This window comes from Ceratotherium simum, chromosome 30, assembly GCF_057802395.1.
Source record: "Ceratotherium simum simum isolate JZ-2026a chromosome 30, ASM5780239v1, whole genome shotgun sequence".
Taxonomy (NCBI): domain Eukaryota; kingdom Metazoa; phylum Chordata; class Mammalia; order Perissodactyla; family Rhinocerotidae; genus Ceratotherium; species Ceratotherium simum.
This window is the reverse complement of record NC_141929.1, coordinates 17,249,564-17,271,908: the sequence shown is the minus strand read 5'-3', so window position 1 is coordinate 17,271,908 and position 22,345 is coordinate 17,249,564.

Below are 22,345 nucleotides of genomic sequence, written 5' to 3'. Positions count from 1 at the left end.
CTTCAGTCATTTTATTTCAGTTTGCCAGGTATCATTTGAAAGCAATTTCATAAACATCAAAGTGGCTATGAAATTCAGTGTTTGTATCTGGCAGGTGACTTATAAAATCAAACTCAGGAACCACCTGGATTCTAAAAATTGGGATGATGTGTCAAGGTTCAATCAGAGAAGCAGAACCATCCTGAGTGATTAGAATAAGAGATGTTACAGGGTTTAGACCTTACACAACTCTAGGAGCTGGTAGATTGGTCCAGCAAGCTTTTGCCTTGGCATCCAGTGTTGGAGCTGAAGTTGTCATTGGTCAGTCAGACCAGCATTTGGGAAGAAAAGCTTGAAATGGATGAGAGTGAGGATGAGCTGGAAACTCATGAGGATAAGTGACTCCATGAACACAAACTGGAATCCCCATTTGTCTCTGACCACTTCCAATCTCACTGCCATGGATGACTGTGTTCCAAACCTGGATATTTTTGAGAGAGAGAGAGAGAGAGAGAGAGAGAGAGAGAGCTATATTTGGTATACTTATTTGTTGATTGATCAAAAGTTGTTTTGTTGTAACTGTCTGATTCCACTTATATGAGGTACCTATAGGAGTCATATTCATAGAGACAGAAAGTAGAGTGGTAGTTGCCAGGGGCTAGGGGGAGGGGGTATGGAAAGTTATTGGTTTAATGGGTACAGAGTTTCAGTTTTGCAAGAAGAAAAGGTTTTGTGCATGGATGGTGGTGATGGTTGCACAACTATGTGAATGTACTTAATGCTACTGAACTATACACTTAAAAATGGTTAAAATGGTAAATTACATGTTATGTATATTTTACTACAATTTAAAAACAACTTAAAAATATATTTTAAAAAAAGACATTTTATTGTATTGGTGGGCCTATAAATGGTTCTATTTAAAAATTATTTTTTAAAATATAATGCTTCTTAAAAATTAAAATACATGTCTGTGCACATTATAGCAAAATGAAACAACTTTTTATACTGTGGTATGAACATTAAAAAATAATGTAAACAGGGGCCGGCCTGGTGGCATAAGCGGTTACGTGCATGAGCTCTGCTACAGCAGCCTGGGGTTCACAGGTTCGGAATCTGTTTTTTCCTCAGCAAAAAAAAGAGGAGGATTGGCATCGGATGTTAGCTCAGGGCTGATCTTCCTCACAAAAAATAAATAAATAAAATAAAATAGTGTAAACAGAATAATTATTTTTAGTATATATTCACATACTATTGTAAGTTTCTTAGCTATGTTTCTAATAAGTATCACTAGTATTCTTAAGAATGTATGTTTTTCAATGTTATTATTATTTTTAATTTTTTCAAAAATTTGCCTGCAGCTTTCAAAGTTGCATTTTTTTTTTTGTTTGAAACTGTTGGCACATTTAATTTACTAATCTTTGTAAGCCATGATACTTTTAAGTGGAAAATTACTCTCTCTACAAATGCTAGAGTATCTGATAAGCTCAGAGAAAAATCCTACTACATGGAGTATAGCCTCAATTCTTTTTTTTTTTTCATATGGAACTGTGTAAATATTTCAGCCAAAATATTTTTGTAGGTACTCTCTTATTGCTTTAATTCAGGGAAACTTTTTGTGATAAAAATTTGTAAGATAAAACTCATCAAACTATCTCTTTATAATTCTTTTGAATGTTTTGCCAAATTAAGATGCTTCAAATCATAGACTTTTTCAAATTTCAGTTTATCCCAGTAAAAATATGAATTTATATAATTTTTTAAAAAGAGCTCTATCAAGATAGTCTCTGAACAATTTGAGATATTCTCAAACATTTTTGTAGAATGTCAAAATAAAATCTTATACATCATTTGTGCTCTCATCATTTAACATGTTTAAATTTCATTCTTTCTTTTTTGGGGATAAATTTCAGCGTGTTCTTATGTACAATTTTTGTTTTCAATAATTATCATTCACTGAATTCTTCAGGCTGTAGTTTTTTTCTTTTCATTTATTGAACACTTGATTAAAGGTTTCTAACTGTTTTTTAACCAAATGCAAACAAAATTTAGGGGATTCGTTTATTTACAAAATTAAAATCATTGTAAAACACTTAGGTTGACTTGTGGAGTAGTTCTTCAAAGTTTCAAATTTAAAACCCAATTGATAAAAAAATTAACGATAAGCAGCAAAGAAAGAAAAATCATACAATCGTGGTAAATTCTTTTTAAAAAATTTTCCATCAGCCTAGTTGTAAAATCTTTGTGCTTCAATTAATTTGACTTTGAGTATATGAAAAAGTAAATTTTGACATCTGTTTCAACTGAAATCTAAAGTGGATGAAATTAATTAAGAAAAAGATTCATTTGATCTAAATGAAAAGTCATGGTTCATAGAGCGATATACAATCAAAACTTCTACGATGACATATTAAATCGTCCTTTTCTGGTACAGTCTTAGAATAACTACTAACTTTTTAAGGAGAACACAGTATTTCTTCAGCAGATTATGTCTTTTGCTTTCCCTGTGGTCAGTGATATCACTGTGATCCCTCTATGGTGGATGGTAAACGTCCACACAAATTTTGTGCAAGTTATAAACTTTCATCGACTTTAAGAAGTAGAAATTCAGAACTTAAATTTTTTTTAAACATGTGTTTTTGTGGTTTTGAGCTCATTGCTGGTGAAAGAGTTTATTGCAAAATAAAAGAGCACTACTGAACATTTAAATAAATAGTTGTAGGTTCTCACCATACAGTAATGGACAAAACCCAATAGTAAGAGGACACATGCTACTCTCTATATGATCTGTCAGGGCTGCTATAGTTTTCCACTTTTCCTGCTGACCCCACCACCTTTGTGCATCTTACAGACGTGGACCATGCACACAAGAAGCCAGCAAATACAGTAGTGACAAATACTTCTCTCACCACCACTATAAACCAGAGGAGTTAGATCTCCCTATGTGCTTATTTTATCAGCAAATACTCTGCAAGCTGTCCTTGAAAGAGAGGTATGAATTGCCCCTGGAAAGGGTCTAGGAAGGAGATATGGGTTAACAGTAGTCATCTTTCAGATTTAACCGCGTGCTAATGTGAGAATTCTATTACTATGCATGCATCTCATCCACAAGTAAACAACACCATGCAGAAGCTGAAAGTACAAATGGCTAGATCCATCCTGGATTACTTTTTCAATGCAACTGGGACTAATTATACTTCATTAATAAGAGAAAAATCTAAGACAAATGCTAAAATAAGTGATACACTAGGACAAGAGGAGTAACCTGGGATTGTCCTTGGCAAATCAGGACAAATAGTCACCCTACACAAAGACAAATTTTTTTTTTTATTTGTATGTTTATTTCATTGCTAATTTAAAGAACTTGAAGTAGATTTTCCCAACTCTGATCTCTCTTTGTTGGCAAGAAGATCATCCCAAGGAACCATTAGGCCTTGATGAAACCTTCCGAAGGTAGCATTCTTTGCAGCATTCTTTTCTCAATAACAAAGCCTGGGTGTTAAGGATTAGTAAAGGCTGAAATTCTGCGTCAGCCTTCCTTGCCATTCTTAGGAGAGTTGATCTCCATTTGGTTTGATGTGATCAAATTTGAGATTATTCTACATATTACTTATTCTAGAAAGCTGTTCATATTTTTTACACTGCCTTAATTGGTAGAAATAGTTATTAAATGAAAATAGTTTCATTCAGAATTAGAATAATTTTTAAAATTATAATGTTTGCTGCAAATAAAAACATCAAATTCTGAAAACTCTAACTAGGGTTCACGTTTTTAACATATCAGCAGGCATTTGAAACAGAAAAACGACTTTATTCTGCTAATCTGTTTTATAAATTGTTATCCATTCGGAATATGCCCAGTTCTCTGTAGTGTATCGTTCCAAAAATATGTATCTTTACCGCTTTAGTCCTCCAGTGAAGAAGGGCTCCTCTCTTGCAACTTAAATCTAAGCGATTCCTGCTTACAGGAATATGTTTTGGGTTAAAAAAATCTTGTTTGGCTTTATTTTGAACACAATGGCCCATTTGCATTTTCTTAGTGTAGCCTGTCACTCGTCATTTCAGAAACTTTCCTTGAAGAGTTTGCAGTAGCTTTATCCACTCGGAGCACCATTGGTTTATGTGTATGAGGTGCTGTAAGCGCGATGATTGCTTAAAAACACTATAGTTACTTAAAAAACATGACTTTGTGTGTTTTTTGTTCCCATCACAATAACAGTTTGCAAGTGATTATTAAATTAGAGATTTTCTTTGTTTTTCTAACCAAAAAAAAAAAACACCTTTTTATGTCAGCACCAATTAGGAGTGGTAATTTTTCACATTTTACAAAAGATTTTTCTGTCCTACCTCCACGCCCCTCCCCTAGATAAAGAAGGGCTTTGACATTCTATGACAGGAAGGGTTTTTTGCATATACAGTGCTTTTGACTTTTCTTTTAAAAAAATCTGTTGACTCTATTGAAATGTGACAGGACAATATTTAACCTGAATAGAGGCATGTTGACTCCTCTTATTAAAACTGACAGTTAAGGACGTTTCTCTCTTTATTCCTTCTGATACACGCAGACAAGTCTTCACTGCTAACTAGTATACAAAATCAAAAACAAAAAATTACGGAGTGAAGAGATGACTACCTTATAAACAATATATGAATGACAATTGCAAGTTTAATCTAGCAAAGAAACCTTTTTTTATCCTTTAAGAAAATTAAAGCCCTTTCAAATTAGCTTGATATATGAAGACAGACTGACATCATTAATTTTCAAGTATTCGCTCTTCTCCCTTCCCTAGCTGCCTTTCCGCTAAAAGATGTGGAATGTTCCGCCAAGCCTGGACAGGACCACAGCGACACCTATGGAGAGAGTCCGGCGCCTCGTCTGAGTCTTGTGTAGGGCCTGAAGCTCTGTGTCTTGTTTCTTGGGATTCCTCGGCCTATTTTGCTCTCATGGAGCAAAAATGGTAGCCATGGAGGCTGTCCCTGAGCTACATGTTAACTGATGCTTGATCTCCGTGTTTAAAAAAAAAAAAAAAAGCTGGAAATATCAAGATTTTGATTTCTTTCCATCTTGTTGGGCCAATAAAGAGCCTCATTATTAGCATGAATGAGGCTTAAGTTCCTTTGAGTTGTGCATGGAGTGGGCCTCTTGGGAAGAGTACATTGGGAACCCGTTGCCAACTCTCAGGGGTAGGCAGACACCATATGGAATTTAGATGTCTTTGGGTACTTGCCCATGCTCCTCAACTTCCAAGAGTCAAATCTCTGAAAAGGAAAAGTTGGCTTCCTTATATATAATGCACTGGATATTTATGTGACATAAGTAAACTGTCCACTGAGATGCACATTTTTTTTTTTTTTTGTAAATGAGAGGGTATTATACAAGGATTAATGATGGAGTAATTTGTGTCGTAATGGAATTTGAACAGTAGCAAAATCATGAAGGGAACCGTTTGCTATAGTGCAGGAGAAGTTACGTCTTATTCTCATTTCTATACTGAGCATTCTCTCCTCTGCATTTATTACCAAATAAGGGTCCTTTTTCAAGTGTTTCAACATTTTTGTTGTAGAGAATCAGACAAATAACAATGTGTTCCATGGCAGTCTTCTATATCAACGACACAGTTTGTCTCTAGAAATTACCCTATTTATATTTCTCTGGTTATCCTGAAAGGGGCCAGGTGAGATAGTTGGTCAAGGCAGCCTATAGATCATACCATGGAAGCAATTCTAGATTTCTTCTCTCTTGAGAAGAGGGACCGAACGGTGTCTATGGTAAAGGAGACACTCTCAGGTCTTTAGGTCTAAAGGTGTCAGAAAACATTAAAAATTCATGTGTAAAATTCAGTTCCTATCCTTTGTGTGTGTCAAGACTGTCGGAAAGGTTGCCAAGGCTATTATATCTTACTTAGGGTCCCCCCCGCCCCCCACCAAAAGCAGACCTCAGAGCAAGGATTTGACGCAAGTAGTTTGTCTGGGGAGTGACCCCAAGTGTGCTGAAAGGGAGTAGGGGAAGGGAAGGCAGCCCATGAGGGATTTGGTACAGTAGGTTAGTTGTGTGGACACCTGGAGCTTCTTCCTGTTGGGGGTCCTATCAGAGGCTGTGTAGACCATCCTTCAGAATGGGACTATTGAAGGACAAGAAAGTTATTTATCTATAACTTCTATCCCTTATTGATTGAGGGTCATTCCTGGGCATTAATTTCTTAGCACTTCAGGCCTCCCTTTTGCCCTGGTTGAACATACCGCCTTGGCTAGAGAGAGCAAGAAGGCAATGTGTACGGCAACTTTCTGCTGGTTACCTCTGGGATGGCCTGAGGGATATGGGGAAGGCACCAATAGCTTCTTGTGCACATGGTTTATCTGATTGCAAGGGGAGGTGGGATGATTAGTTCTTCTTAGTGTTAAGATGAAGTATGTCTGTGTGTCTGAGGGTGGGTATTACCACTGTGACTCTCAAGCAGAGGTACAGGGCTTTTGTTAGACACAGAGGGAAAACTGTCACAAGCAGGAAGAAGGAGCTACAGATTCCCCAGTCCTCTGCTTGGCTATCTGAGTCTTAACTGAATGTAAAAGGCAAAGAGAAGAGACTCATTAATTGAACCATATGGCTGCCAATAAATCATAGGGGTTATCATGTATGAGAGTGAGTTGTGGACCACAGCAAGTTATACTTTCTCTTTATTTCAGCTACCATTAGCTCTAGGACAGTGCTGTCTTGTAGAACTTGTCACTAGTTACATGTGCCTATTGAGATGTAGCTAGTGTGACTCTATTAGTTTGCTACAGTGCCATAACAAAATACCGCAGACTGGGTGGCTTAAACAATAGAAACTTATTTTCTCACAGTTCTGTAAGCTAGAAATCTGAGATCAAGGTGCTGGCAGAGTTGATTTCATTCTGAGGCCTCTCTCCTTGGCTTGCAAATAGCTGCCTTTTTGCTGTGTGTCTTCATGTGGTCTTTCCTCCATGTGTACGCATCCCTGGTGTGTCTCTGTGTGTCTAAATTTCCTCTTCTTATAAGGATACCAGTTAGATTGGGTTAAGCCCTACCCTAAAGACCTCATTTTAATTTGGTTACCTTTTTAAAGACCTTATCTCCAAATACAGTCACATTCTGAGATATTGGGGATTAGGACTTCAACATATGAATTTTGGCAGGGAAGGACACACAATTCAGTCCATAACAGTGACTGGGGAGCTATAATTTCTAACTTTATCTAATTTTAATTAATTTAAATTTGAATAGCCATATCTGGCTAGTGGCTAATATTGGACATTGCAAATCTAGAAGATTTACTCGTTAGATATTCTCCTATGAATCCAGAGAAGTCTACAGCAATGAGAGTCCTCCTTGACCGCCAAGGGGATGGTTCAACTGGAACACTAGGCAAGGAGTTGTGTCCTGGGGATTTCCGACATCAGAAAGAGCCAGGACTCTTTGGTAAACAGTGAAATCAAAGGGTGGAAGAGACAGAAAAGCAGATTCCAATGTTGAAGATCAAGAGTAGAGCTGCTAGCCAGAGTCAGGGGCAGAAACCTAGAAGCTGAATGGGAGCAGAAGACAATTGGGAATAAAGTACAGAGCGTCCTGGACACTTGCTACAACTTTGATTATAACTAGTCTCATCTTATCCTTGAGCTGCCACAGCCTTGACAATAGTCTCTAGGTTAGAGTCCTTCTGTTTAGGATAAATATTGGGTTAATGGAAGATTCAAACACCCTTTCAGAGAGAGTTGTTTCTTTCCTTTTAAACTGTTTAATCCCACCACAACTCTTGTCCCATTAGCCTCTGGGTACAGGGGATGAATATGTCTTCTCAATGGCAGCCAACAGGAAAAGGTCCGCAGTATGCACGCTATCCTCGGGTCTCCTCTATGGCCTGGGTGGTGTGGGTAGGCCCCTGGCATTCAGTGCTTGTTCCCACTTAGGTTCAATTGGATCTAGCTAGTCTTTCTGGGCTCTGTGTTGACCTGGCCATTGCCTCTGGTCCCTTCCAGGTGTGATGTCTTCTGGTCTACCAGTGCTCCCACCAATTCCACATCCATCTCTTTGGAGGCATCTGGTCCTCCTTGATTGCCTACATTCTGACACAGGGTCTGAGAACTAGGTGCTACCTCTAGTCCAATGGTTCTCAGCAGGGAGTGATTTTCCCTCTCCTTAGGGGGCATTGGCAGTGTCTGTAGACACATTTGGTTGTCCCACTTGAGTGGAGGGGTGGGGTGGTGGCTACTGGCATCTAGTGGGTAGAGGCCAAGGATGCTATTAAACCTATAATGATTAGGATAACCCCCACAACAAAGAAGCATCTGGCCCAAAATGTCATATTGCTGAGGTTGAAAACATCCTTCTAGTTCATCCTTTTAAAGTCCTCTTTCAACCATTTCCAAACAATGCTTTGGCAGTTAAATGTTCTCTTGGTGCCATGCTTAAAGTGGATACTACTTTAGGAGACTTCCCATTTACCTGACATTTACCCTGGGAATCAAAGAGGAAGCCTCACCATATTGGAAGAAACACCCTATTATGTGAGGGTTTCCATCACCCCTTGCTCCCAGTCTTTCTCTGGAGTTTTGACCCCAAAGGGGACTTGAATCTGATCTGTTACTCTCTCTCTCTATCATTTCCTACATTTACTCTGCTCCATGGCTAATTGGTTTGGGTGTCCCAGGCTTAGCTCCATCAAGTGGAGCTTTTACCTGTCCACTCTTCCCTTGAAACATTTAAACTCATTTATTTAATGGACGGTGAGAGGAATCCACTTAAGGGAAAAAATTAAATGGTTTAATATTTTCAAAATATCATCCCCATTATGCTATGGCTAATGGGGTTACTACAGAGTTGTTGGTGAGCATATGGCGCAAAGATGTGTCAGGTGCATAGAAGTATGGTATCCACGTGGATGTCCTATTTTGTAATGCAAATCACACATGGTTTGAAGGGGGAGGTCTGGTTTCATTCTCAGTATCATTGTCCCTCCCTACTTCCAGGTAGCTTAAATCATGTCCTTAACCACGTTCCTAATTGCTGCTGATTTGAGAGAAGTAGAGTGGGAAGTACAGGGAGAGACATAGGGAGCTCCAAATCTTCTCCATTCCCTTCTCCTACCCCTGACCCTAAGCAGTCTGTACTCCACTCCATTCCCTTCTCCTACCCCTGACCCTAAGCAGTCTGTACTCCACTCCATTCCCTTCTCCTACCCCTGACCCTAAGCAGTCTGTACTCCACTCCATTCCCTGACGCCTTGCTCCCGGCCCCAACACACACATGCGCACATGCACACATGCACAAGGAGGCAGCAATGATGAGAAACGGTGCCGATGGGAGGAAGACCCCTGCCTCCCTGGGGGTCCCTATTGCCACCTGGGGCTCTGTCCCACCGAGGAGCACAGTCACTCCAAACCTGGCACCTCCTGGGCCATCTTGGGTGCTTTCCCTTTGGCCATATGATGCAGGCGAGCGATCGGCCTGTGGGTCTGAGCACCCATCTCCCTTGCTGCTGCCTCAAGGAAACAGAACGCTTTGTGTCGGGGCTTTGGCAGAGCACAGAGCATTCAAAATAAGGCTGGGCCCAGAAACGCAGGTCTAGTTTTCTTTTTATATATAAAAGCTTTTAAAAAAATCTTTAAATTTGTTCTTCAAGAAGAAATAAACCTTTATTAGACCCTATGTATTGCTGTAAATTTGATTGACCAGATGTTTGTCAGATTTAATACACGCTCTTTAAAAAGTTTCTTTCTGTGTCTTGACTGAGGCCCTTTCTGGTGAGGAAGGAGCTAGTTTATGGGAAACAATGAAATCATTTTTTACACTTTACAGATGCTCTAATCCCATTACAGACTGAGGTGTTTAAAATTCTTGGTGTTTTCTTGCTTTATTTTTATGGTATGAGTGATTCTGAAGGAGAAAGTCAAGGCAAGAAAATATTTAAATGAGGCATCCCCCAAGAGGGTAGTAGGGGATGAATTAATATTAAGGGAAAAAATTAAATGGCTTAATATTTTCAAAATATCAATAATTGTATATTATATATATATACAATTAATATACAAATTAAATATTAAATCATTTAATTTTTTCACCTATAGCTGAAAGGCTACGGCTAGAACTTTGATCAGTGATGCCAAGCTCTCGAACCAAAAATCTGGAAGTTGCTAAGCAAAGAATTGGGGCTACTTTCTGTCCAAACAGAACTTGGCTTCCATAATCCCCTAAAGTTCTCTCCTGAAAACAGGCGATTAGTGGTTCCTAAGGGTGGCAGACTCAAATGCCTATAAGGACTAGGCAGACAATAGAAATGACCAAAGTCAGCCAGACAGCCCGCTGTGGCAAACTGGGGAACCCCAAACCCCACCAAAGGAACAGTTGGTTCTCAAATACAGCACCATGTTGCCCCGTGGGGCTGTAAGCCCAGTAAAAGGATATTTATGAGAAATTTCCCAATTGTTTGCAAACAAAATTCATCTACAGGGTATATTCTGCCTGAATACCACAGGTTTGCAAGTCTTGTTCTAACAAAATGTGTATAAATAGAAACACACCCTTTATAGATGAGTAGTACTCAAATTTGAATTACTAGGACTAGTAAAAATAGTTTTAAGCTTTGGAAACAGACCCAAGAGTTGCTAGCCTTTTATTATGTTATGTAAGGATATTACACAGACACAGTGATTATTTACTCTCACCAATATGTTTCATAAAAGAAATTATATTTAAATAATCCTGTCCTCCACCCCCTACTCCCCAAAAAACAGTAGGAAAGAGATCATCTCAGACTTAAAGACAGACTTTAAGATGAATAACTTTATTTTTATGGAAAAATCTTTAAATTATTTGTTTTTACTTTTCTATTGAACACTTCATCACAGACCAGTGGTGATCTATAAACCATTGCCAAAGCTATCACACCTATCTATACTAGTATAGATTGTTTTCTTCAACCAGTTACACCATTAGGGTGTTCTTGGGGATTGTCTTCTTCCTCTCCTTTCATGCTGTCTATGGCTTCTGACCCTTAGAAGCATAGCTCATTAGAGTTGGAGGAATCTTCAAGATCATTTAATTCAGCCAGTTTATCTTACATTTGAAAAAATTGTTTCATGGGTTATATAGCTCATTGACTTAATAACTGAATCTATAATTATTTGTCACACATGGAAGAAATATATTTTTTTTATATTACAAAAATAATACAAGCAAAAAGAAGAAAACAAAGATTGCCCCAGTTCTACTTCTATGTGATGACCCTGTAAACATTTTGGTGTATACCCTTCTCATCTTTTTTCTAATTGTATATTTGTTTGGGATCCTACTGTCTGTGCTGTTTCTGTGTTTTTACTTCAATAATACATTGTGAACATTTTTCTTTAGTCAATAATCTTCAACAACACTTTTTAATTGCTGAAGTAACATATTTTTTGGCACAATTTAACGTTTATGGTTATATATTCATATTATTTCTTGTTTCGAATTTTCCAAAGAGCAGTAGAATGAATGTCACTGTAGCTGTAGAACCTACCTTCTGAATAATTTATTTTGCTTATTCTTTTTTTTTTTTTTTTTGTGAGGAAGATCAGCCCTGAGCTAACATCTGTTGCTAATCCTCCTCTTTTTTGCTGAGGAAGATTGGCCCTGGGCTAACATCCGTGCCCATCTTCTTCTACTTTGTGTGGGATGCCATCACACCACTTGGCTTGACAAGTGGTGCATCGGTGTGTGCCCGGGATCCGAACCTGTGAACCCTGGGCCGCTGCAGCGGAGTGTGCACACTTAACCGATGCACCACCAGGCCAGCCCAGCTCATTCTTTTTTTTTATACTTTGCTAGATCTCTAGTAAACTCCTTACATATAAACACAAGTTTAGTTCATCTGTATTCCCAGTCTCAACCATCTGTGAACTGTTTGGGGAATCAACAGGAAAAGATAAGTTCTGTGGCCAATTGGAGCTGTTTTTCCTAGTGTGTGTTATTAGATAATCAGTCTGAAGCAATATTGAGCAACTTTGGTAAAACAGATGACTAATGCTGGTCCCATCAATGGAAGAGAGAACATTTGTACCATGTCATCTGACCTCAGCATTTTGCTTTAAGACCACGCATGTGTCAGGAAGCCATGTTGAGTATTGACGAGTTTGATACTGAGATAAGTTGGAAATGCAAGGATCATACGATTCAACCATTCTTCTTGGAAAGAGATGCGAAATGCCTAGCTCTCTTAATATATGGTTGCATCTTCCCATATTATTTAAATAGATTTTTAAAAATTATGAAATGTACCTTTTCCAGAGAGATTTAGAATCTCTGTGTTAGATCCAGTTTGCACAGAAATGTTGTAAATTTTGCTTGTGAGCCCTTCTTATCCAGGTTATTGGAGGAAATTTCATTAAATATGTCATGGTTTATATCCCCATTCAGAATCTTTTCACCACATGGCCCACCTTTACAATTTAGTTCTTCCTTAGAAAAAAATAAGCTTTTCTGAAGATGTGGGCATATCTAATTTTCATGCAGTTGTATTTTATGGAGTACTCTGCCTACTATACTTTGAACTATCTTCTCTGAATAGGAGATGAAAGAAAAGAACTTCTGCATTTGAAAGAAGTTTAATTTTGCTGCCTAAGAATCATAACCAAGTGTGAGAGGATTTCTTGGTTCATAAAGTCAAGGTTAATTTTGGGAAAATAGTGTTGGTGTCCCATATAGCTTGAAATTGAATTCTGATGGTTGGAATTTGTTTAATTCACTCTACGTTTTTCCTAAGTCCAGCTGAGCAATGCTCTAAGGCACTGTCAACCAGTTGAGTATGATATCATCCTGCTAGGTTTCTTTGAATCATTATCTCTGAGCAGAATGTGAATACTTGGGGCCGACCCTGTGGCTTAGCGGTTAAGTGTGCACGCTCCGCTACTGGTGGCCCGGGTTCGGATCCTGGGTGCACACCAACACACCACTTCTCCGGCCATGCTGAGGCCGCGTCCCACATACAGCAACTAGCAGGATGTTCAACTACGACATACAACTATCTACTGGGGCTTTGGGGGAAAAAAAAGGGGGAGGATTGGCAATAGATGTTAGCTCAGAGCCGGTCTTCCTCAGCAAAAAGAGGAGGATTAGCACGGATGTTAGCTCAGGGCTGATCTTCCTCACAAAAAAAAGAAGAATGTGAATACTTGTTTAGTGTCTGTTGCTAAATTAGCATGTAAGTTCCATGAGGGCAGGGACCTTGTTCTTTTTGTTAACAGCTATAGGCTCAGTACCTAGTTGAGCCCTAAGCATATGGGAAGTGCTTAATAGCTATCTAGTGAGTGAATGAATGAAGGAACCATCAAAACTGGGTAATTTACTAGTGGCATTATTCACACTGGCTAATAATAATTTCCCTTGGTCATGCACAGTTTCCAGAATCAAGATATTATTCTCATAGAGACTGGGTCTGCAGCGGGAGAACCAAAGAGCATCTCCTTGCATGCATCTTCAGGACCACGGAAGAAATAAAGCCCTAGAAGAAACAATGGGAACACCTTGCTCAGGTTTGGCTTGAAAGGGAACTATGTTCCAGAAGAAAACACAAGACTGCCTGTTATTATTTCTGCTTGGGGTACCCCTGCTCTGTGCCAAGGCACCCAGATACACTTATGATGCAGGAAGGCTTGATACCAGATTAACCCATTGTTTTTATGATTTCTAGGGTAGCTTTTTTCATTGACTATTTTCTGTATTATGTTAATGGTAAAATTGCCCTCTTTGATAATTCAGTTCCCTTTCTCAGTTCCTTCATTTAGGTAGCAGCTAGAAAAACAAGGAGGGCAATGAAAAGAAAGATGATATCTCTGTTTTGGCTCTGCTGTACGAAAGGGACTGTGTATCCTGCATTTATCCTTAACCCAAATCTGACTTCCCATCATTCTTCTTAGTTAATATTGCTCCAGAATTACAATTTAATAATTACAATTCATTAATAAATAAAGTTGAATAATAGTGTATGAAGCCAGCCCTTGAACAGGAGAACCCTTACTGAGAGAAGTGAGGGGGCATAAACTTAGAGGATACTTTGTGGCAGAGAGTAGTGGTGTACAGAGGAAGGAACTAAGCTTTGGCATTATAGACCTTAGCCCAGGGCCTGGCACATACTGGGTGCTCAATATATACTTGTTGATTTAAATTATTTAATCCTTTTGTGCTTGTTTGACCATTTATACAACGGAAATAAAAATAACTTTCTGGGATTGTTAGGAGGATTAAAGATACTTATAAACACTTAGCATGTTTTCTGGCACATTCTAGGTATTCAGTAAATAGCAACAACCACAAGCTATATGTTATGGGCTGAAACCCTAACCACCAGATGTGATGGTATTAGGAGGTGGGGCCTTTGGAAGGTGATTAGGATTAAATGAGGTCATCAGGGTGGAGCCCTCGTGAATGGGATTAGTGACCCCATAAGAGTCAAGAGAGATGCTTCCCCTCTCTGTTCTCTGCTGTGTGAGGATACCATAAGAAGTAGGCAGTTTACAAACAGGCAGAGGGCCCTCACCAGGACCTAACCTTGCTGACATCTTGATCTCGGACACTGGCCTTATGTGGCTAGACCATGAACTGAATTGTGTTTAAACTTTGATAGAAAATATTATCTTTTTGTCTTATTTTCCAATTTGTTGTTTACTAATATTGGTCCATTATATTTTTTCTTTGTGAACCTGATTTTAATGCCCTTACCCAATATTCTGTGGGTTATTCATCAACTTCATAAATATTTATTACACAGCTATTATGTACCAGGCACTGTTCTAGGCATTGGGGAAACAGAAGTGAAGGAAACAGCAAACATCTGTTGTTGTAAGAATTAAATGAAATCATGTCTGTAATTCCCTTAACACAGGAGTGTCTGGCTCATACAAGACTGCAGTAGGTTATCATCCAGTCGTTCTCGGTGTAGTTATAAGAATGTCTGTGCCAGGAGCATCAGCTACTATTTTAGGAGCATGGTGTTTCTGGAACTTTTCCTTCATTGAGTTGGCTATCCCTGACTTAGATATTCATGGACATGACTGTGAATCTCACATAAATATATTTGTCTAAAGCCAAACTAAATGTAACCAGATTCCCCAAATGCCAGTGATTGCTCAGGTGCCACCTGACCTGCGGGGAAGTGTAACAGCCAATGTGAAAAGACACAGCAGCCTTGACTGATTGCCTGATGTATCTCCCTGCACCTCACAGTTCATCTTCCTCTGGGTGGGGTGGGTATCGAGAGCTTAAATAGCATCACTCAGACCCCATGTTCAGGTGGGATTATTGAAATACAGTTAAAAAGTGGAAGTTCAAAATCAACAACATTCTTGTTTTTCCTTCTTGCCACACAAGGATTTTCAAATCTGATGTGTGCTGCCATGTTACAGTTGAACATGTGGCATCAAGGGTGACAGAGAATCAGGCAGCTGCAATCAGAGGTACAAGTTTATGGGACTAATCCCATTCCCTACCCTGATTTCAATATGTTTTCCATATGGTCTGATCCAGGAGGGCTGGGTGTGTTTTTAAACACAGTTTAGTTCATGGTCTAGCCACAGAAGGCCAGAGTCCAAGTGAATTCCAGGTCTGCCCATTTCAGCTGGACCACAGTCTCTCTAAATTTGTCTGTTTGCAAATGTTCCTGCCAAACAGGAGTGGTGAGAGAGGGAGGGAGGGACTTGGTTCTTCTAGTTGGAGGATGGAGAGGCTGGGGGCTGGGGGGAGTAGAGAAAGGATAACATGTTGGGTGTCGAATTTATATCAGAATAAGTGTGTCCTTTCAAGAAAGCACCACTTGAAATAAAACATCACCAAATCCTCGCCTTTTACCAAGAGCAAACTGGCCACTTTTCATTCTGCAGCTCGATGGCTGTTGAGCTACTTAGGTCTAAGACAGAGGCTGGCAGGCTGGATGCAGAGTGCTGTGTAATTGTGCAGTTTTCTGTGGTCCGCCTTTGGAACAATGTCTCATAAAAATCTTAAGCGGCTATCACTTTTCATGGCTAATGAACTGAGGAACTGGGAATGAGATCCAGAGCCAATTCTTGGATTAAATCTTCTCAGCCTCAAACAAGGCTGTGTTTAGGAACTGGGGGGAGGAGGGAGGCTGGAACCATGGGATGAAGGACGGTCAGCTCCGACCCTCCTCACTGCACCTAGAGACCTGCTTGAAGAGCTCACCAATGACCAATCAAGGCAGGACATGAATATTGAAAGGCTTGTCTGAGCTTCAATAAAACATTTAGTGTGGTTTTTCCCTCTGTTTGTTTTCCATGGGATTTCTAAGAGGCTTTTTCTCATTTTACGAAATATTTGAAGTAAGAAGCATTTACATTCACATGCTGATCAGTAACCAAATGGAAGTGGCCTCTGGTGAACAGTGGAGGGATGCGGGGGAGTGGAGGGGCGGGGATCAGGAAACCTGTAGCACAAAGGAATGAAGTAGAATGAGACCTGGTGGTCTCTCTTAAAGGTGGGTGGTCTATTGAGAAAGGCATTTCAAGGCGGATTCCATCCCGTGATGCACACATGGAGATAGATAAATAAACAAATAAATGCATGTCCTCTTTCCCTTTATTCCGCACTAAAGACAATGTCTGCAGGTGCCTTAGCTCCCTGAGGAGGAATGACAGTGAGCTGGAGCCCAGGTATAACTGCATTAAAAATATTTCAAATAGGTCCCAACTAGATCTCCTCGTCTTTCATCTGGTTTTCTTTCTGCAATACTGCAAATTTCCTTCCCCTTCTTTTATTTTTCTGCCGGTCTATGGTGCCTGCACTCATTTCCAGTGGAGGACATGAACATTCTTTCATATGGCAAGGTGAAAATAATTTTATTTTCATCACTTCCCTCACCTTCCCCCACCCCAACCTTGTGATGGATTTACTTGAAAAAAAATAATGACGGGGCTTCACAAACTGGCCTGACAGTTGTGATGCGGAGAGCGAGCCGGCTGAGTAGGGACGGTGAGGCATCTCTGTACCTATTATGGCAAAAATCGATAATGCTTTCTGTAAATTGCTCCTCCCAAAGGAGCCGAACAAATGCAGGAGACAGGGGAAGCCATCATTCTGTGTGAAGGCTCCTCACACTTGGACCAGTGCAATTATGAACAGGAGGGCTGTTTGGTCTGCGCGCATCTGTGTGTGTGTGTGTGTGTGTGTGTGTGTGTGTGTGTGTTCAGAGTATGAATTCTGGGAAGGGGGAACTTATTCATCATAAAATTTTAATTGTTTGCCTCTTCTCTCGGAAAGGTGCATCCTTCCATCTGTCCTTCCAAGATGGGAGAGCCTGGAGTTGAGTTACCCCAGTAAACTCTTTGGAAGTCGCAATGGGTGGATTAAGGAGAGTAGTCAGCCTATGTAATTGTTGATTTCCTGGCTGGGGACTTATTGTTCTGGTGCTTTTCTGAAAACTCTCTTGCAAGGGCTTTGGGAATTCCGTACTGGAACTGTGACTGTAAACAATCTTGTATGTTTGTGTTGTTTCAAAACTTTCTTTATGTTCCAAATCTCTCATCTTAATGATCTTTGAAAAGATAATATATCACAAGTATATCCTTCAGGGACTATTTTTTCTTTAAGATTATGACTCCCTCCCAGCCCACTCCACTCTACTCCCAAATTGCAGAAGGGAATGGGGGTCATTTCCATAATGATGATTCTTGTGGTCCACTGCTATATTTACTTTTTTTCCGAGCAGAAGCTGCCTAAAACTTACTGCTATGAAACACAAGTTGATGAAAATAGACAAAAGATGTCAATAAAATAGTTTTTCAACCAACATGTTGGGTTAGGGACATGAAGTACTTGGAATGCAAGGGCTTTATGCAAGTTGTTGTTTAAATAACTAAGATTTAGAAGAAATATGCTCTATTGGAAAGACTGCTGGATTTAGAGCCAAAAGACCTAGGTTTAAGGATGAACTATGCAACTTACTAACTTGACCTATAGTACATTTCAGCCTCAATGTCTTTGTCTATAGATACCTCCTTAAGCTCTCTCACAGGTTGTGAGAAAGTTGTATCAAAATCGATTGCTAAGATTAAGGTTATATAAGGACATAAATTACTAAATAGCATTGAAAAAGATAAGCAAAGTCAGGCCTGGGTGTACTTGAATGGGAAAGCCAAGTGGGTCTGTCCACAGCCATACAATGCCGGGATGCTTGATCTCATTTGGTCTTAGACACTATTCATTAAATTCAGTTTCCTTTAGAACATGAGGTTATAAGAAAACTAGATTTCAACCCATGTTGGAATTGAGCACATATGTGAGGGGGAAATAAAACTGTGGAGATTCAAGTAGTTGGAATTTGAGCTGAGTACCATGATCTGACAAAACCACATTTGCCACAACAACCAGCTTGAGTCAGGCAGGTAGATTGGGGGTTGAAGTATGTCCTCAAATAAGAGGTAGTTGCAATTTCAGTGGGGAGGGAGGTAGCAGAGAAACAGAATGAACTATCAGAAGGCAACGAAAGATTTTGAGAGAGAGGTAGACACTTGGATTTTATCTGAAGAGATGAGACTGGCTGAGTTTCCAATTGTTTTGTTAAGCTGTTTTGTTTAAATTAGTGGGAAGAGGACTAATGGGTTAGTGAGTGAGAGGAGTCCATATAAATCCCTGAGTAAAAGGCAGATGGTGAGACAAGAGGAAAAAAGACTAAAGGTTTAGAACTAAGGAAAGTAGATATGTTGGAGAGTATCAAAAATAACCACAATCATCATGACCCAAAGAAATAATGGTTGAAAACATATTCCGTTTGATGAGGAAGTTGGGAATAAAAGGTAACACACATGTTGAAGTGAGTTGCAGACATCTCCATGCAATCAAGAATTTGAATGCATAGGCAGAAGGTGAGTCAGAAGGGGGGGTAATTTAGAGGGCACTTGGATAATGGACATTTGGTGACATAATCTGAGAAAAAGAATCACAAATACCCTAGGAAGATGTAAAGCTGATGGAATCTCACCGGGTTAATAGAACTACAAAATCTAGCCTGTGTCTGTAGGAAATGAGCTGAGAGTTGAGGCAGATGGAGTCACCGAACCCATCCCAGGCTGGAAGTGAAGGCATATCCTTTCAAAGGGAAGCATTATCTGATGTCTGCCCCCTGCTGGAAGCAGCTGCCTTGACTCTTAAGGGTTGGGGAGAGGGAGCAACTGCAGGAAAAAAAAATTGACCTATTAAAGTCAATAATCCCAGGATCCTAATGGATCCAACTGCATCTGAATAGCATATTAAAATTACCAAAATTGTCTTTTAAAACCTCCTGATGTGGGTCACCCAAGCAGCATGCTCCCAGTTGTTAATAATTAATACTGAGCATCCTGGGGAGGAATCGCTGTGGATAATTGTAGCCAGTAAGTATAGTCTGGCAGCCCAGCGTGCTGCAGGTCAGAAAAGGGCAGCGAGGAAGGAATCATACATCAAGCTGGTGCCAGCCGCCGGGTATCGGTGGTCTGCTTCCTTTGGCTCTACTTATTCTTCTGATGGGAAAGCCTTCTAAACAAGGCTGTGAATTGGTTTTCATGCTCGCATTGACAGATTGGGAAAGCAGTTTGTTCTACCAAATTTAACAATGATATATCATTATCACAACTTTGGGGGAAATCTATAAAATCAATAAGTTTGTAGCCTGAACAGGATTTGTATCGCTTGCTTGCTGTGCTGGTGTCAAAGCGTGAGCATATGGATTGAGTCACAGCCCGAGATCAATGGAATTTGTGGACAGTGAGCTCAATAACAAGCCCTTCTGAAAAGAAATAGATGTAAAAAGCAAATTTACTAGAGTATAAAAAAAAAAAAGCTAATATCTTTTCCGCGCCTGCCTGTAAAGTGCTGTTTGGCTGCCTTTGGCTGCGGGTACTTTGAAAGCTGTCTCGGGTGTGTGCTCGCAATGCTGAATGCTCCTGCGCCGGCTTCATGCACTGCATGTACAGTCGGGTGCTTCTATTTGCAGGGTTTGTACTAGGAAACTCGCCAAGAATAGGAGGAGGGGGAAAATAGCCCTTTATATTGTAAACTGAATAAAGAATAAAAACAGTCAGTGTGTCTGCTGGGGAAAGACCACGGTGGCTTTATTTACTTTGTGCTGGTAGGACTTGCTAATGGAGAAAAATAAAAAGGCATAATTAAATAGTTTAATGAATTCGCAGCTCTTTTGTTTGAGTGGGACGGGAATGCATGTTCCAGAGAGGCCTCACAAAGAGCTTGGCTGGCAGTGAGTTAAAAGTAGGAAATCGGTTCTTTGAAGGCATTTTTATACTTCATTATCCCAGCATGTAAAATGACTTGTACTAAACGATTGAGGATTTTATTTTTCACTCTCTCTCTTTCTCTCCTTTTTCCTAAACAAAAGAGAGCATGGGGCGACTGGTGTCTAATTCCCCTCCAGGTCCTGGAGCGGAGAGATCAGCCAGGCTGATCACCAGCCTGGTGACCAGTCCCTGCACAGGAGCAAAGCCCAGGGCTCTGAACCTCGGCGGAGCCCACGGAACAGCCAGCTAGCCCTCCACCTCTGCCGCACAGGCCCCGCGAGCTGGCACCAGTGGCCCCTAATCTCTCTCGCATGGGGGGATGTTATTGCTTGTTGCTGAGCTGTCCTTTATGTTGTGCTTTCTGAGCAACCAAGATTACTTCTCCTTCTCTCTTAGGGTGAAAACAAAGGGAAAAAAACACCTGGGGGAGATGAAGCAAAGTTTGGAGAGCGCTGATTCTGATTGTCAGCCGTGACCTGGTTTCCTTCTGTTCCATGAGGAGAATGTGCCGGGGAGGGCAGGTCCTTCAGGGAAGCCAGCTGTCCACCAGAACCCAGCTGTCCCCCGTTAGCTGCCGAATTCCCATGCTCAAATTGGCCAGCTGGGCACCAAGGGGCTGGTGAGGGCTGGAAATGTTCCCCACAGTCAAGAGTCAAACAGGGCTTGTGCTACCTGCACAGACAGGTAGGTTGACCCCAAGAAAGGTGACTTCAGATGGCAGCCTGGGCAGGGGGCTGGAGGGAGGCAGGAGATTTCAGAGGGGAGTCGGGGTTTGAGGTGAGACGCTTCCTGAGGAACCACTGAGGAGAAAGCCAAAAGGAGGGTAGCTTTGACCCCTGAGGGAGCGGGGCAGCTTGGACGTACAACCACGAGCCATAGCATGGCGGCTGAGGAGCAGCCCGTGGCAGCTCAGTGCAGGCACAGACCTCTGGTTTTAAAACCATGACTGCTTAGTTGAGCTCAAGTCAAATTTGGTGGTCACAAGGCTAGTGTAAATTGAGGCCCAGGATGAGCTGCGGGTTTCCTGGGACCAGTCCTGACCACTCCTCAACCTCCACATGAGCCTCGTGTGTAAAGAGAGTAAGCAGAATGATTGCTTTTTCAGTACCTTGATTATTTTAAGTGCTTGGCAGGGTCTTGCCTTCTCTCTGCTCCCCTTCTCTCCCTTCCCACGCTGTTTGAGCAGTTTCCCAGAGGGTGTGGCCAACGCCAGGGCCACAGGGCATGTCCCTGGGACATGGCAGCTGCCGAGAGCCCCTCTATAGATTTGTTGTTTTTTCTTCTTTCCAGCCAGAGGAAGGGCTCTCTCCTGAGCCGTCTGTAGCAGCACTTCGAAGGCAACGGAAAAACAACTGGCCCAGGCGGTTCTAGGTGACACACCTGATCCATCTTTAAAGGAGAAGGGCCCTCTTGGGTCGGAAAATACTTATTGTTTCTTTCTGTCAGCCTCTATTTTTTCAATCTCTCTCTGCTGTACTCACACCTTAGTCTTGCTTCCAAATCAAGAGCCCACTGTGTGGTTTCTGAGCTCAGTCTGTCCTCAGCTCAGCGGTGTGCCCCGAATACCCCTCCACAGTGCATCTCTGCTCCGCCCCGCTTCGGAAGGCCGCTTCCAGGTGGCCTTTTTGCTCGGTCACCTTCAACATGCTGGAGTCAGCTGCCAGCAGCAGGGAATTTCCATTCAGTTCTTTGCCAGGTTCAGAGATTTGCATTTACAAAGCTTCTCTGCCTTTAAATGGCTCACATTTGCTTATAAACAACACTCGCTGTTTGCGTCTTGTTAAATTTTACCTCATAAACAAATATTACTATGTGAGCCCCAGCCAATAAGTGTTTAATCGTGACTCTTTTTTTTATACCTATAATGCAGTGACTGTAAACCCAAGATTTAAACTTTGTAGGATATTTCTTTTCTCCTCCACCCCCTGGAGAGCTGCTGGTTCGTCTACGTGGGCATTCGAAGCAGCTGGACCCATATCCACAAATACGATAGAGAGAGCACCTTCGGGGGTGAATATAGTTGAACACTCTGGTTAAACAAACAAACCCAAAATGGACGAGCTCAGCATTCCCTCACCGCCTTTGATTTGGGTACTGA